General features: G+C 34.1%; 1 protein-coding gene across 2 annotated transcripts in view; it reads right to left on the bottom strand.

Annotated features, from left to right (window-relative positions):
- Positions 1-13,821, bottom strand: part of Rev3l (REV3 like, DNA directed polymerase zeta catalytic subunit) — a 169,370-nt gene that overhangs the window by 124,412 nt on the left and 31,137 nt on the right. The window lies entirely within an intron of this gene.

The raw sequence follows: 13,821 nt of genomic DNA, 5'->3' as shown, positions 1-13,821 counted from the left end.
TACATGTACATAGGCAATTATGATATGATAGGTATTGAAATAAATATTTAAAAATCTTATTATCACTTTCATAGATACAACAGATTTTTGAGAATCTAGGAAGGTTTCCATGAAGTGACATGAGTTGATATTTGAAATGTGAATAAAATTCATCCAAACAAAAGAATATTCTAATATATACAGAAACCTGAAAACGAAAGTCAACATTGCATGATCTGTGACCATGAAAAATTTTGGTGGGACTGAACAAGGAAAGCAATGGAAAAAAGCACAAAGTTTGTGCAAAAGACACTGAAATTACAAAAAAGAACCAAATAGAAATTCTGGAGATGAAAAGTAAAATTGCCGAAGTGAAAACTTATGAGAGGAGATATAATACTGTGATATAATAAAAAAAACACTTTTTCTGTGACCCTTGGTTCTTGCCACACAGCTCCTAAAACCCTTGGAATCTCTTAAGTGATGAGTATCTTTTCATATATCTTTTGTTTTGCAATACTGAGAACCTAATCCCAGGGCCTCTGGCATTGTTTGGTCAGCACTCTACCACAGAGTCACATCCCCAGGTCTCTTTTTGTGATTTAATGAGATGACTGGTGCCTAGGGGGTTCCTGGAAAGCCTCTGGATGGGAGCCCCTGGGAACCAACCATGAGATTAGATATGGAACTTTCTGCTCCATCCCCAACTTCCAAAGAAGGGAGAGACTGAAAATTAAGCTGACTGCCAATGGCCAATAATGTAATCAATCATGCCTAGGTAATGAAGACTATAAAAGCCTAAAAGGACCAGGTTCAGAGAGCTTCTGATTGCTGAACACATGGAAGTTTCTGGAGGACAACATACCCTAAGAGGGTAGGAGGGTCCTTCTCCATACTTTGCCCTGTGGATCTCTTTAAACTGATTGTTTATCTTTTGTAATAACCTTTATAACAGATGGGAATGTAAATAAAGGATTTCCCTGAGATCTGTAGACACCCCAGGAAACTAGTAAAACCTGAAGAGGGGATCACAGACAATTTATAGTTGATCATTCAGTAGCACAGGTCACAAACTAGAATTTGTAATTGGCTTGTGAAATGGTAAGAGGCTTGTGGACTTATTGCTTAACCTGTGGGATCTAATGCTACCTCCAGGTAGTTAGTATATAAGAATTGAATTATAGGACAACCTACTGATGCCCTGCTATTTGAACAGACAAAAGAAATGACAGTGAACTTGAAAAGAGATCCATTCAGATTCTTGAGTCTAAAGAACAAAAAGAAAAAGAAAGAGATAAAGAAGCAAGCCTAAGAGATCTCTGGGATGTCATCACACCTACTAATATGTACATAATATGAGTCCCAGAAGAAGAGGAGAGAAAGAAAAAAGTAGAATACTGAAGAAATAATAACCCAAACTCCTCAAATTTGAAGGAAAACAATCTGCATATTAAGAAACTCAACAAACTCAAAGACGAACTCAACAAATTCAAAGCTAAACTTAATATATCATGAATATGTCAAAAGACACAGAAAACCTTGAAAGCTGCAAAAGAAAGCAATTCCTCAAAAAGTTTCCTTAAAAAGATTTGTAGAGTTTCTCATCAGAAACCATGTAGGCCAAAAGACAGTGAGATGACATACAGAGTGATAAAAGGAAAAATACAATCAACTAAGAATTTTGTATTTAGTGAAGCTATTCTTTAAAAACAAAGGAGAGCCAAGTGGGAAAAAAGAAGAAATCAAAACATAGTTAGATAAACAAAATGAGAGAATTAATCACTAGCAGATCTGCCCTACCCAAAATACTAAAAGGGTATTTTGTATGGAACTCTCTCCTATCTCATTTAAAATACAGGTATATAAAGCAGTAATTTTAAAATCATGTTGATGGTCTTATAAAGTAGACATAAATTATTTGTATTATGATAAAAGGAGAAGAAAGGAGAAGGAAATGCAATGAAATGGAAGAAAAGTTTTAACATACTAAAATTGGACTTAGGTTAATCCAAACTAGACTACTTTCCATGAAGAAAATAACCTTTAAAAATTATTAAGAAGCAAGAAGCAAATTAAAATAATATACTACAAAATTATCTATTTGACATAGAAGAAGCATATTAAGGAAATAAAATGCTTTCATTTATCTTTAATTAATGGATAAATGAACTAAACAAACAGTTCTCAAAAGAAATGTAAATGGCCACCTAATACATAAAAAAAATGTTCTGCATCTTTAGTGATTAGGGAAGTGCAAATCAAAACTATAATGAGATTCCATTTCACTCCAATCAGAAGAGCAACCAACAAGAATACAAGTAATAATAAATGCTGATGAGGATGTGGGGAAAAAGGAAAACTTATATACTGTTTGGGGGATTGTAAATTAGTACAGCCATTATGGAAATCAGTATAGAGATTCCTTGAAAGACTAGAAATGGAACCACCATATAATCCAGATATAACATTCCTTGGTATTTATCGAACTAAGCATACTATAGAGGAGGTATACCCATACCAATGTTTACATTGTAATGGGCACAATTACAAGAGCCAATATGGAACTAGCCTGAGTGCCCATAAAAAGATGACTGGATAAAGAAAATGTCATCTATACACAGTGGAGTTTTATTCAGTCATAAAGAATGGAAAATGAATGGAATTGAGAGTATTATGTTAAGTGAAATAAGACAGACTCAGAAAGTCAAGGGTTGTAATGTTTTCTCTCATGTATAGGAGCTAAGAAAAAAAGGGATGGGGAGGTTCATGAAATTAGAAGGGAGCCAAACAGAGTAGAGAAAAGGGAACAGGGAGGAAAGGGGAGGGAAGAGGAGAGGAAAGAGAAAAGTAATGATCAAATTATGTTATATGCATGTGTGAATATGTCACAATGAATCCCACTATTATGTATAATTATAATGTACCAATAAAAATTAAAAATAAATAAATGGGGCTTGGGTTGTGGCTCAGTGGTAAAGCGCTTTGCCTAGCATATGTGAGGCACTGGGTTCGATACTTAGCACCACATTAAAAAAAAAAAAAAAAGACCCTTTAATAAATAAATAAATAAACAAACATTTGCTCTAGTGCTGGGAGGAGTGTCTATTGTCCCTTTTTTGGTCTCAGTTCCTTTGTGACTCTAACAACAGCAACATCACTCTCTAAGAAAGGTAACTAAGTGTGATTCTGCTGTTTAAAAGATGCAGTTTGAGATGGACATCGTTACCCTAGATAAATGTAAGACTGCACATAGGGTGTTATGCTACATCATGTACAGCCAGAGAAATCAGAAAACTAGCACTAAAAAAAAAATTAAACAAACAAACAAATAAAAATGCTAAATGCAGACTAACAATTTCAACAAATGCTTTCCTGAAGAAATAGCAACTATGCTGCTGCTGGATGTAATAAAAATATGGTGAATTTCAGACAATTTAAGAAAAATTCTGCTTATGAGGTTTGAAACCCACACTTAAGTTTCAGACCGAATCCCTGGATAAGCAACTTCACTATTTCCCCCTACAGTGTGAGTTTCCTGAATATATGCATCATGTCTTATTCTTATTATTTCTAATCCTAACAGAAAGCGTGGAAAATAGTATTTGATATGCACTGTGGTTTAATAAAAAATATATTTGATCTTTGTCTCCAGTTCCTAGCACAGAGCTTCTAAAACACTTGCTATTTCCTGGGTCAGAAGAGTGCCTTGTTATTTCATAAGGAACCCATTTCCAACCATACCAGTGACAGAGCATAGACAGACATGAGTGGTAGGAACATGAGATTAAAGGAATAATTCTATAAAATGGATCTACTGTGCTGACTCCTGCATGCTTTCATTTCTGAGAAGCAATTTACACGTAGCCCTCTGTTATCTGCAGGTAAAATGCAGGCCCAAAATAACACTGATAAGAGGAATACAAGTTACCCTCAAAGGGAGATTGTTGTGACCCTTTTCACAGACCAGATCCCAGAATCCAGGGGAATAAGGATAATTCCTCCTAATCATAAAATATGTAAGAATTTATGATAAAGAATAAAATTATGGAGCCACCTAGGTGCCCTTCAACAATGATTGGATGAAGAAAATGTGGTGTGTGTGTACACATACACACACAACACAAAATGAAGTATTACTCAGCCCTTAAGAAGAGTAACTTTACGACATCTGCCAGTAAATGGTGGATCTAGAATTATCATGCTAAGTGAAATAAATCAATCTCAAACAAACAAACAAACAAACAAAGGTTGAAGTTTTCTGATATGTGGAAGCTAACTCACAATAAGGGAGGTAGAGGGGAAGAAAAAAAGTTTAGTAGATTAGACAAAGTGGAGTGAAGGAAAGGGGGATAGGAAAAAGAAAGACAGTGGAATGAGTCTGACATAATTTTCCTAAGTAAATGTATAAATACCCCACAGTGAATCTTACCATAATGTACATCCACAAGAATGGAGTACCAATTAAAATTATATATTCCATGCTTGCGTAATTATATCAAAATGGATTCTATTGTCACATATAACTAAAAAGAACCAATTTAAAAAAAAAAAAAGTACAATCCATGGGCTGGGGTAGTAGCTCAGTGGTAGAGCACCTGCCTAGCACATGTGGGGCACTGGGTTCCATCCTCAGCACCACATAAAAATAAATAAATAAAAAATAAAGGTATTGTGTCCATCTACTACTAAAAATATTTTTTAAAAAATCCAATTGGAATCAATCAGCATGGGCCAAAGTGACCTAAAGTTGGCATGAGCAGTGAGGACTTGAAAGTCCGATGTTATCCTGCTGTCAGTCAAAAGTCAAGATGTGCACCTGGGAAGGACTGTGGAAACTTCTCTAAGATCCCCAATAAAATTGGACTGTGGAAGAGGCATGCTGTCCCTCTATTCTCTGAGAGCATCCAATCTCTCTGGAGTGTCCCCTTTACCCCTTTCCCATCCCTTCTAATAAGCTCATTACCTGTTACTGTGAGTGACATGTCTAAACTCCTTTTGACCTGATCACAAGTATCAGCATCTGAAGAGGGACCTTTGGGTTGCCTCTGTTTCCCAGAAGAAATAAGGATAATCCCAGAATTTATCCTAATGATGTGATACTCAGTGGATCCCTTAGATAGCTTCAAAAATGGAACTCGATGACAGAGGAATCAATCATGTGATTAGAAGGCTAGAAATTCTAAGCCCATGAACCCACCTCTGGGAGGAAAAGGGACAAAAGATTTAGTTCATTACCAATAGTCAATGATTTAATCAATCATGATTTGGTAATGAGGTATTAATAAAAACTCTTTTTTTAAGGTAAAGGAGGGGATATGGGGGTTGGAAGGACAATAGAATGAATTGGACATTATTACCCGATGTGCATATATGATTGCATGACCTGTGTACATCATGTACAACCAGACAAATGAGAAGTTATACTCCATTTATGTATGATGTGTCAAAATACATTCCACTGTCACATATAACTACTTATAACAAAATAAATAAATCTCTTGAACACAAAGCTTTCGAGAGCTTCTTAGTTAATACACACCAGTGTAACAAGAAGACAGCATAAGTAGACACCACAGGGTCTTTAAGGCTCCTGAGCTCATGATCCTCCCAGACCTTGCTACCCATGTACTCTTTTTCTGGCTATTCCCCTGTACCCTTCTTAATAAAAGGAATCAGAAGTATGGCACTTTTCTGAGTTTTTGTGATTTCTTCAGTAATTTGTAACACCTAAAGAGGGGTAGTTATGAGAACTCTCAAATTTGTGTTGGCTAAAGTGCTAATAGCCCAGGGATCCTATTTATGGCTAGAATCTAAAGTGAAAACAGTATTAAAGACTGGATCCCTTTTACCCTTTAATTTCTCCATCAAATTTAGGTTATCAGTGACAGAACTGAAATATAGAACACCTCCAGTTGATGTCAGAGAATTAAGGATTTGTTGTTGGGAAAAACAGGATGTCTTTTCAAACTGGGTGCCTCCTCAGAGAGCTTCAATCGTCCATTAGAAAATTTGACAGCTCTTATCTTCTCCTTATAAATAATATCTTTGAAATGCTAACAATGAAAATATTTGTAATATCCTCACATCTTCCTTTTTTAAGAAAATCATGAGTGAATTAAGGAGACATTTTCTAGATTGAACGATTGTAACATAACAAACAGCAAAATACACATACTTTTATGATTAACATGTCAAAAATCTGATGAAATAATGCAGCCAAAGTTCATATTTAATTCCAAACTATTATTACAGAAAGGAAATAGGTAATTCCCAGGACTTTCTTTTTTTTTTTTTTTTTTGGAGGTGTTGGCGATTGAACCCAGGGCCTTGTGCTTGTGAGGAAAGCACTCTACCAACTGAGCATATTATATCCCTAGCTCCCTTGATTTTCAATGACTAGGAAACTCCGGTTGGGTACTGCCTGAAAGTTCACACTGTAAAATAACATTCTGTTTTTCTAAAAGGAGTAGTCTTTAAGAAATCGGACAGTTAATATTGTTTTCAAATTGAGTCTCCAAGAAAATGTGCGCCGTTCTGACTAAATACCATAAAGATAACTGTGTTTATTAGCCTTAGTTTAAAATAAAATTCTAACTTATAAGATAATATTTTGTTAGTTTCAGATGTTTAATACCACGTTAAATTTTGTGGTATTTCAAATGAAAGGTAAATAATCAAGGTCTTAAAGTAAAATTAACATTCTGATATATCTGAATATATATATTCTGATATATCTCAGATAATTTAAAGCAATGTCATTAATAGTTCATCAAGATCAGCTTACTGTATAGTTAAATTTGTATATGTAAACACAGAAATTTTCTTTCAGAAACAAAATTCTAGGGACAATTAACATTTAGAACACCATTTGACCCAGCTATCCCTCTCCTCGGTCTATACCCAAAGGACTTAAAATAATCATACTACAGAAACACAGCCACATCAATGTTTATAGCAGCACAATTCACAATAGCTAAACTGTGGAACCAACCTAGATGCCCTTCAGTAGATGAACAGATTAAAAAAAAATGTGCCATATATACACAATGGAATTTTACTCAGCAATTAAAGAAAACAAAATCACAGCATTTGCAGATAAATGAATGGATTCAGAGAAGATAATGCTAAGTGAAGTTAGCCAATCCCAAAAAAACAAATGCTGAATATTTTCTCTAATATAAGGAGGCTGATTCATAGTGGGGTAGGGAGGGGGAGCATGGGAGGAATAGACAAACACTAGATAGAGCAGAGGGGTGAAAGGGAAAGGGAAGGGGTGGGGGTTAGCAAGGATGGTGAAATGTGATGGACATCATTATCTGAAGTACATGTATAAAGACACAAATTGGTGTCAACATACTTTATACACAACCAGAGATAGAAAAATTGTGCCGCGTATAGGTGTACTAAGAAGTGTAATGCATTCTGCTGTCATTTATTTTTAAAAAATCAATAAAAAGGGCTGGGGATGTGGCTCAAGCGGTAGCAGCTCGCCTGGCATGCGTGCAGCCTGGGTTCGATCCTCAGCACCACATACAAACAAAGATGTGTCCACCGAAAACTAAAAAATAAATATTAAAAAAATTCTCTCCCTCAAAAAAATATCAATTAAAAAAATAACATGCAATTCGCCAATACTAACAAAATCAATGATGTCCTCTTATTAAAAGCATTGGAATTTATAAGATATTCAAAAATAAAATGTGCTAGTTGAGTTTTTGAGGAAAAAAAAGACATTATCTATTATTCTAGTAAATTGAATAAACTACAATGGTAGCTAAATACTAAAGGACCTTAAAATTTTACCTTTCTACAAGAAAGTAAGAAGACAACCCAGTGAATGGCAAAATATATTTACAAATTACATATCTGATAAGGAAACTTATCTAGGTAAGTTTTATTCTAGATAAGCATCTAGAATAAACAACTCTTACAATTCAATAATAAAAAGAAAGTTCAATTTTAATATGGGCACATAGTTTGGAACTTGAATCCAATTTTAAAATGGATGCATAGTTTGAATCTTTACTTACATTTAATAATACACTAAATATATGTATTTTTAAATCCTGAATCACTTTGCTGTTTTGTCAATTTGTAGAGGTATTCCACTTACAATAAATAATCATTAACCAAAACAAATTAAATATAAAGAACGGACTGTGGAAAAAAGTTTCCTCAGAAAATAAAAAAATAAATTGACAGTAAAACTAAACTACTATACTATTTAATCTTTGCTTTTACCAAAAGGCAGTGACAGCATTGGTACCTTCTATCCTTCAAACCTCTCTATCTTCACCCAAGATCCTACATCTACCATAAATGAATTAAAAGGAAATTTCTTTAGAACTATATTCAGTTATTTAGGACGGCTATTGGGCTGATATGGCCAGAGAGTTGCACTAAGCATAGTTATGAGAGCCCAAATAAAGCAAAATGATAAATCACAAAAATCTGAAATTCAAAGTATTAGGCAAAGTCCAAAGTATTAGCCGGATGTAGTGGCTCCAGAGGATGAGACAGAAGGATCGCAGGTTCAAAGCCAACTTCAGCAAAAGCAAGATGCTAAGCAACTCAGTGAGACCCTATCTCTAAATAAAATACAAAACAGGGCTGGGGCTGGCGCTCAGTGGTCAGGTGCCCCTGAATTCAATCCCCAGTACCAAAAAAAAAAAAAAAAAAAAAAAAAAAAAAAAGTATTATCCAAACCTTTCAAAAGTAATACAAATCAGAAGTCAGTGGAGCAATATCTTTAAAGTATCAAAAGAAAAGAAACTCAATTTTTAGGCATTGCCCTAAAGTTTGTTATATTTACAATTAATCTAAGTCTACTTTCAAAAAATACTAAACGGCTTCACAGGTAGAGCAGGCAAATTATTACAGTATTCCAAATTCTTCCCTCCTATCCCTTATAATATTGCTGTCATTCATTTCACTTGTCAATAACTATAACAGTTGAATGTGTTATACTATTTTTATTATTTTGAACACATATCAATTTAGAAAATAAAAAGCTTTAATTTACCTTCACTTATTCATTCTCTAATGCTCTCCCCTTCATAATGTGGATCTGAGTTTCTGACCTACATCATTTTCCATGTCCCTAGAGAATTTCTTTTTAACATTTCTTGCAAGGTGACTAACATTTCTTACTAACAATAGATTCTCTCAATTTTTATTTGCAAAAGAAATATCTGAAGTAATAATGGCTGAAATTTTTCCAAAATTAATGACAGACACTAAACTACGAATCCAAGTAACTTAGAGAAAACCAAACAGAATCAATATGTATACCAAAAATCTGCATCTAGGGGTATCATATTCAAACTATAAGGAAACCAAAGACAAAAGAGAATTTTTAAAAGGGGGAGTTAGGTTCTTACTTTTCTGTACAGGAAGAAGAATGAAGACTACATTGAATTTCTCTTCATAAACCAGTCAAAGAAGAGAGTGGGATGGAATTAAAGTGTGAAAGAAATCACCAAAGTAGAGTTCTGTATATAGTAAGATTATCTTTCAAAAGTGGAGGAGAAATTTTCTCAGGCAAATAAAAATGATGATTAGAAGCAAAATCCCCCAAACATAAAATCTGTAAGTACAAGTTCCAATTAGAACTGGTCAACATGAGCCAAGGTGACCTAGAGTTGGTGTTGTATCTTTAGCATGTCATTATAATAGTCAAATATCCCCACTCCATGGTGCCCCACAAGTTAAGTAAGACCAAGCACAGTCACAGTGGGGACTTGAAAGTCTGATGCAATCCTGCTGTCAGTCAAAACTCAAAAGGTGAAACTGGGCAGGACTCTAGAAAACTTTCTTGAGACCCACAATAAAACTGGAGGGCAGGAGGGCACACTGCCTCTCTCCTGAGAGGACCCACTCTTTCCCTTTCTCTCTTGATAGTGGCTCTTTCTGCCTTTTCCTTTCCCTTCTAATCAACTCCTGCCTACAACTATGTGTGACTCAAATGAAAATTTTCAGACCAGATTGCAAGAACTGGTGGTCACAGACTTTTGTAGCCAGCTTCAGCTCCATGAGCAGATCTTTCCAGATAATACCTTACTAATAGGTTTTATTCTACTGTGTTTTAATTTAAACTATTAAGCATATTTATAATATTTGTTTTAAAGATCTTTTCATTTATTTCACTTCTTTCTTTCTTTTTTTTATGCTGGTGACTGAACCCAGGGCTTTATGCATGCTAAATACATGTTCTACCACTGAGCTTTGCCCCAAACCCATCTGGATCTGTTTTTAATAACATAATAATAAATAATTTTTAATATTTTTCTCTGATTATAAATTATATTTTTCTACTTCTTTACCTGTGTAATCATTTTTAAATGGATGCTTGAGTATGAATTTTATTATCTTCCTTTAAAGAGCATTGTTTTGTTTCAGCACACAAATAATTAACATGCAAATAAACTAAATGTTCTCAACCTTGTTTTTAAGTTTTGTTTAAAAAAACAAGTCCAGAAAAGCCTTTCCTTCAGGAGTATATTAGTCCTACATCTAAATCATGCTCTTTCTCGGATTTCTATAAATGCCTACAGTATTCAGGATCTCGATGGACAAAAATCTATATTTTTTGTCAGACCTCTGAAAATTCTGATAGCTGTTCTTTCCCTAGAACTCTTTACCTAGAGTCACAACCTGTCTATATGCAGCTTAACATTCAGCTGAAGATTATTCACTCACTCATTTTATGAGGAAATTCTGAGAAACCATCTTCAGTGTTTTCTTGCAGTCTACATAAAATGACCTTAATAGAAGATTAGGCCAGGAATTAATTTATTCTTTATTTCTGTCTATCTGTTTGGCAGTAGTGGGAACTGAATAAACCCAAAGGCATTTTACCACTGAACTATACACCTAGCCTTTTTTATTTTGAGACATGGTCTTGCTAAGTTGCACAGGATGACCTCAAACTTAGGATATTCCTGAACAGCTGGAACTATAGGAGTGTACCAGCATGCCTGGCTATAAATTCTTATTTTACATAAAGCAGTTATATCTCTTTCCCAAAGCTCTGAGATCACTGAGAATTGATTTTAAATATATTTTCTAAACAAAATAGAAAACAGAGCAACATTGTTGCTCATGTTCCATTCCCTCCATAAAATTTATGAGCAAAAATAGAGTGAACAAGAATATAAAGCAATGGTAATTTACCTCAAAATCTACCAAATCAAAGATTCATTGTCAGATTAGAAATTATTGGTTAAAAATATAGATTCATGACACTATAGATCAGTGGAGAAAGAATGGATTATCCCCTGCATAATGTTAGGCCAATTGGTAATCAGGCTGAGAAAAAAATGTAATAAAGTTAGACTTTCAATATCACACTGGGTAAGAAAACCAATCCAAATGGATTCAAGTCAAAAGTTTAAAAGGTATACAAAATAATATTTTAAAGCATCAGTTTAGAGAATTTTTAAAACAGGCATAAAAAAATACAAACCACAATAAAACCACTATGATTTTATTTAAATTAATGGCCACAAATAGCAAACTAAATAAAGGACAAAGAAGGCATGTTTCCAATGCATTTAACCAAGAAAAACTCACTATCTAGAATATATAAAGAGCTTCTAAAAACCAACAGAAAAAAAAAAGGACAAAGAATATAATGGGGCCATGTACATAGAAAAGGAAAGAAAAATGATCAATACTATATTAAAACGATCAACCTTGCTGTTACTGAGGACATGTGAATTAAAGAGAAAACTTTTCAATGGCAAAAATTTTGAAAGCCTAATAATATCAAATGTTTTGTAAAGAAATACTGAAATTAGAAAGCTTATTTTCCAGATGAAGGTATAATTTCTTAGAAGCAATTTGGCACTATCAAATAAAACTTAAGTATATATACCATGACCTAGAAATTTTGGTATAAGCAGTATGCCCTGGAGAATGGTATAAGAATTTTCATTATAGTATTAATTTCTAAAACTGTGGGCATAGGATAGATGAGCAATAAAATAGATGTCCATCAATTTAAAAATGGACATATACATTAGTTAGGAAAATGGTGCTCTGTAACTACACAATTGTGCTTGGTAAGTGCCTCTCCCAACCTCTTATTTTGCATCTGAGAGAAGAGAACCAGAGTGCTTAATGTCACACAGTAAACTGCATATGAATCAGGACCAGAAGACCCCCAAGTTATTAGTCTGGTGCTCTTTTCACTATTTCAATACCACTTCAAACAAGCTTAATACAACAACAACAACAAAATTCCTGAGAGATGTTTTTATTAAAAAAAATTGATTTATAAAGATGCATGGTACTTATAGTCACAACACAGGTGCATCAATATTTTTTGGAATCACCACTATGGTTGATACTTTATAGTGAATTCATAATAGGAAAGGAAAAACATCCAACATTAAAAGGTCTGAATCAAATGCAAATATTTTAAACTCTTTAAGATTATCTGTACAGTAAACAACAATGACATTTCCACCATAATCTTTACTCTTTCATAATTTTGACTTTACCCAATGTAGATTCCAAATCTATTGGGAACTTCTCAAATAATGTCTCCTAAGCATTTACCCTACAGATTTTGTTACATAAAAATAATTTATTTTTTCACCAATTCCTCCTGGCTAATCTTATAAACTGCCAAAGAGTACTTTCCTAATTCTAGCATTTTGAAACAGCTTTCAGCTTTCCAAGTCCCAAATCTGTGAAATCATACATTTCTAATTCTCTGTTTGGCAAATCTCTCTCTCCTCAAAATATAAGACAGTTTTTCAACCCAAATCTTTTAGTTCCTTCATAGTCCACAATAAACTTAATTATTCTGAATTAAAGATGAGAAGTAGTATCAAATGCTAGTTTCTCCCCATGATGATGAACGTCTATAGGGCCAGAAGCAGGGAAGCCCTGAGAGTAAAACTGTCTAACACCGGTCCATACACATATGTACACTGCCCTGAGCATAATTTAGATCCTGAAGTCTAAGTAAATGGAAGAATTTGATGAACTTTCCTGAAAGACTATGAGCAAATTTATGGATCTGTTATATTTGAGGTAAGTCCTACTGTAAGCTTCCCTTCTAAGAGGTTCTCAGAGCTTTCAGGTATTCCAAAACAACATTTATCTCTCATAGTGACATATAAAGTATACCTATGAAATGGTGAGTATCTGAAGATGCTATATTAATTTTAAATGTTCCCATTTTAAATCAAGGGTGAGCTATGATCTGAAATCTCCTAATGAGAACAGATTAAGTTTAAATCTATCACATTATGACCCAAGAACTTAAGTCTATAACACAAATGAGACAGATGAGATCAATTGATTTATCTATTTTTTACAAGTTATAATCCTTAGTTCATAATTTATGTGAAATGAAATACCAATTATTATTCTGGCTAAAAAAACTACAAGTTTAAGATGTGACCTGGTCAAGCACTTAAGAGAATTTTATAACAAAACTTCCTAACTGCCAATCACTAGATCAAGGACAAATGATGGTTTAATTAGTTGTTTGTTTTTCTGGTACTGGGCATTTAACCCAGGCACACTTTACCACTGAGCTAGCCCCAGTCCTTTTATTTCTTGTTTGAAACGGGTCTCACTATGCTGTCCAAGCTGGCCTTGTGATCTTCCTGACTCAGCTTCCCCAGATACTGGGATTACAGCATGCACTACCACAGGCTCCTGATGGTCTGGCAAAGACAGTTATTTAGAATTTGGTTTTACCTTTAGGTTTTCATTCTGAAAATTTCTGTGAACTTCTGTTTTCCAATATAAAACCTTCTGATGAAGCTAACATGCCTACAGGGCTAGTTGCAGGCTTCCCCAATACCAACGTTAATGAAATTAGAC

The sequence above is a fragment of the Urocitellus parryii genome, chromosome 8, assembly GCF_045843805.1.
Source record: "Urocitellus parryii isolate mUroPar1 chromosome 8, mUroPar1.hap1, whole genome shotgun sequence".
NCBI lineage: Eukaryota > Metazoa > Chordata > Mammalia > Rodentia > Sciuridae > Urocitellus > Urocitellus parryii.
The sequence above is the reverse complement of the archived record's forward strand: the minus strand, read 5'-3'. Positions and strand labels throughout refer to the sequence as shown.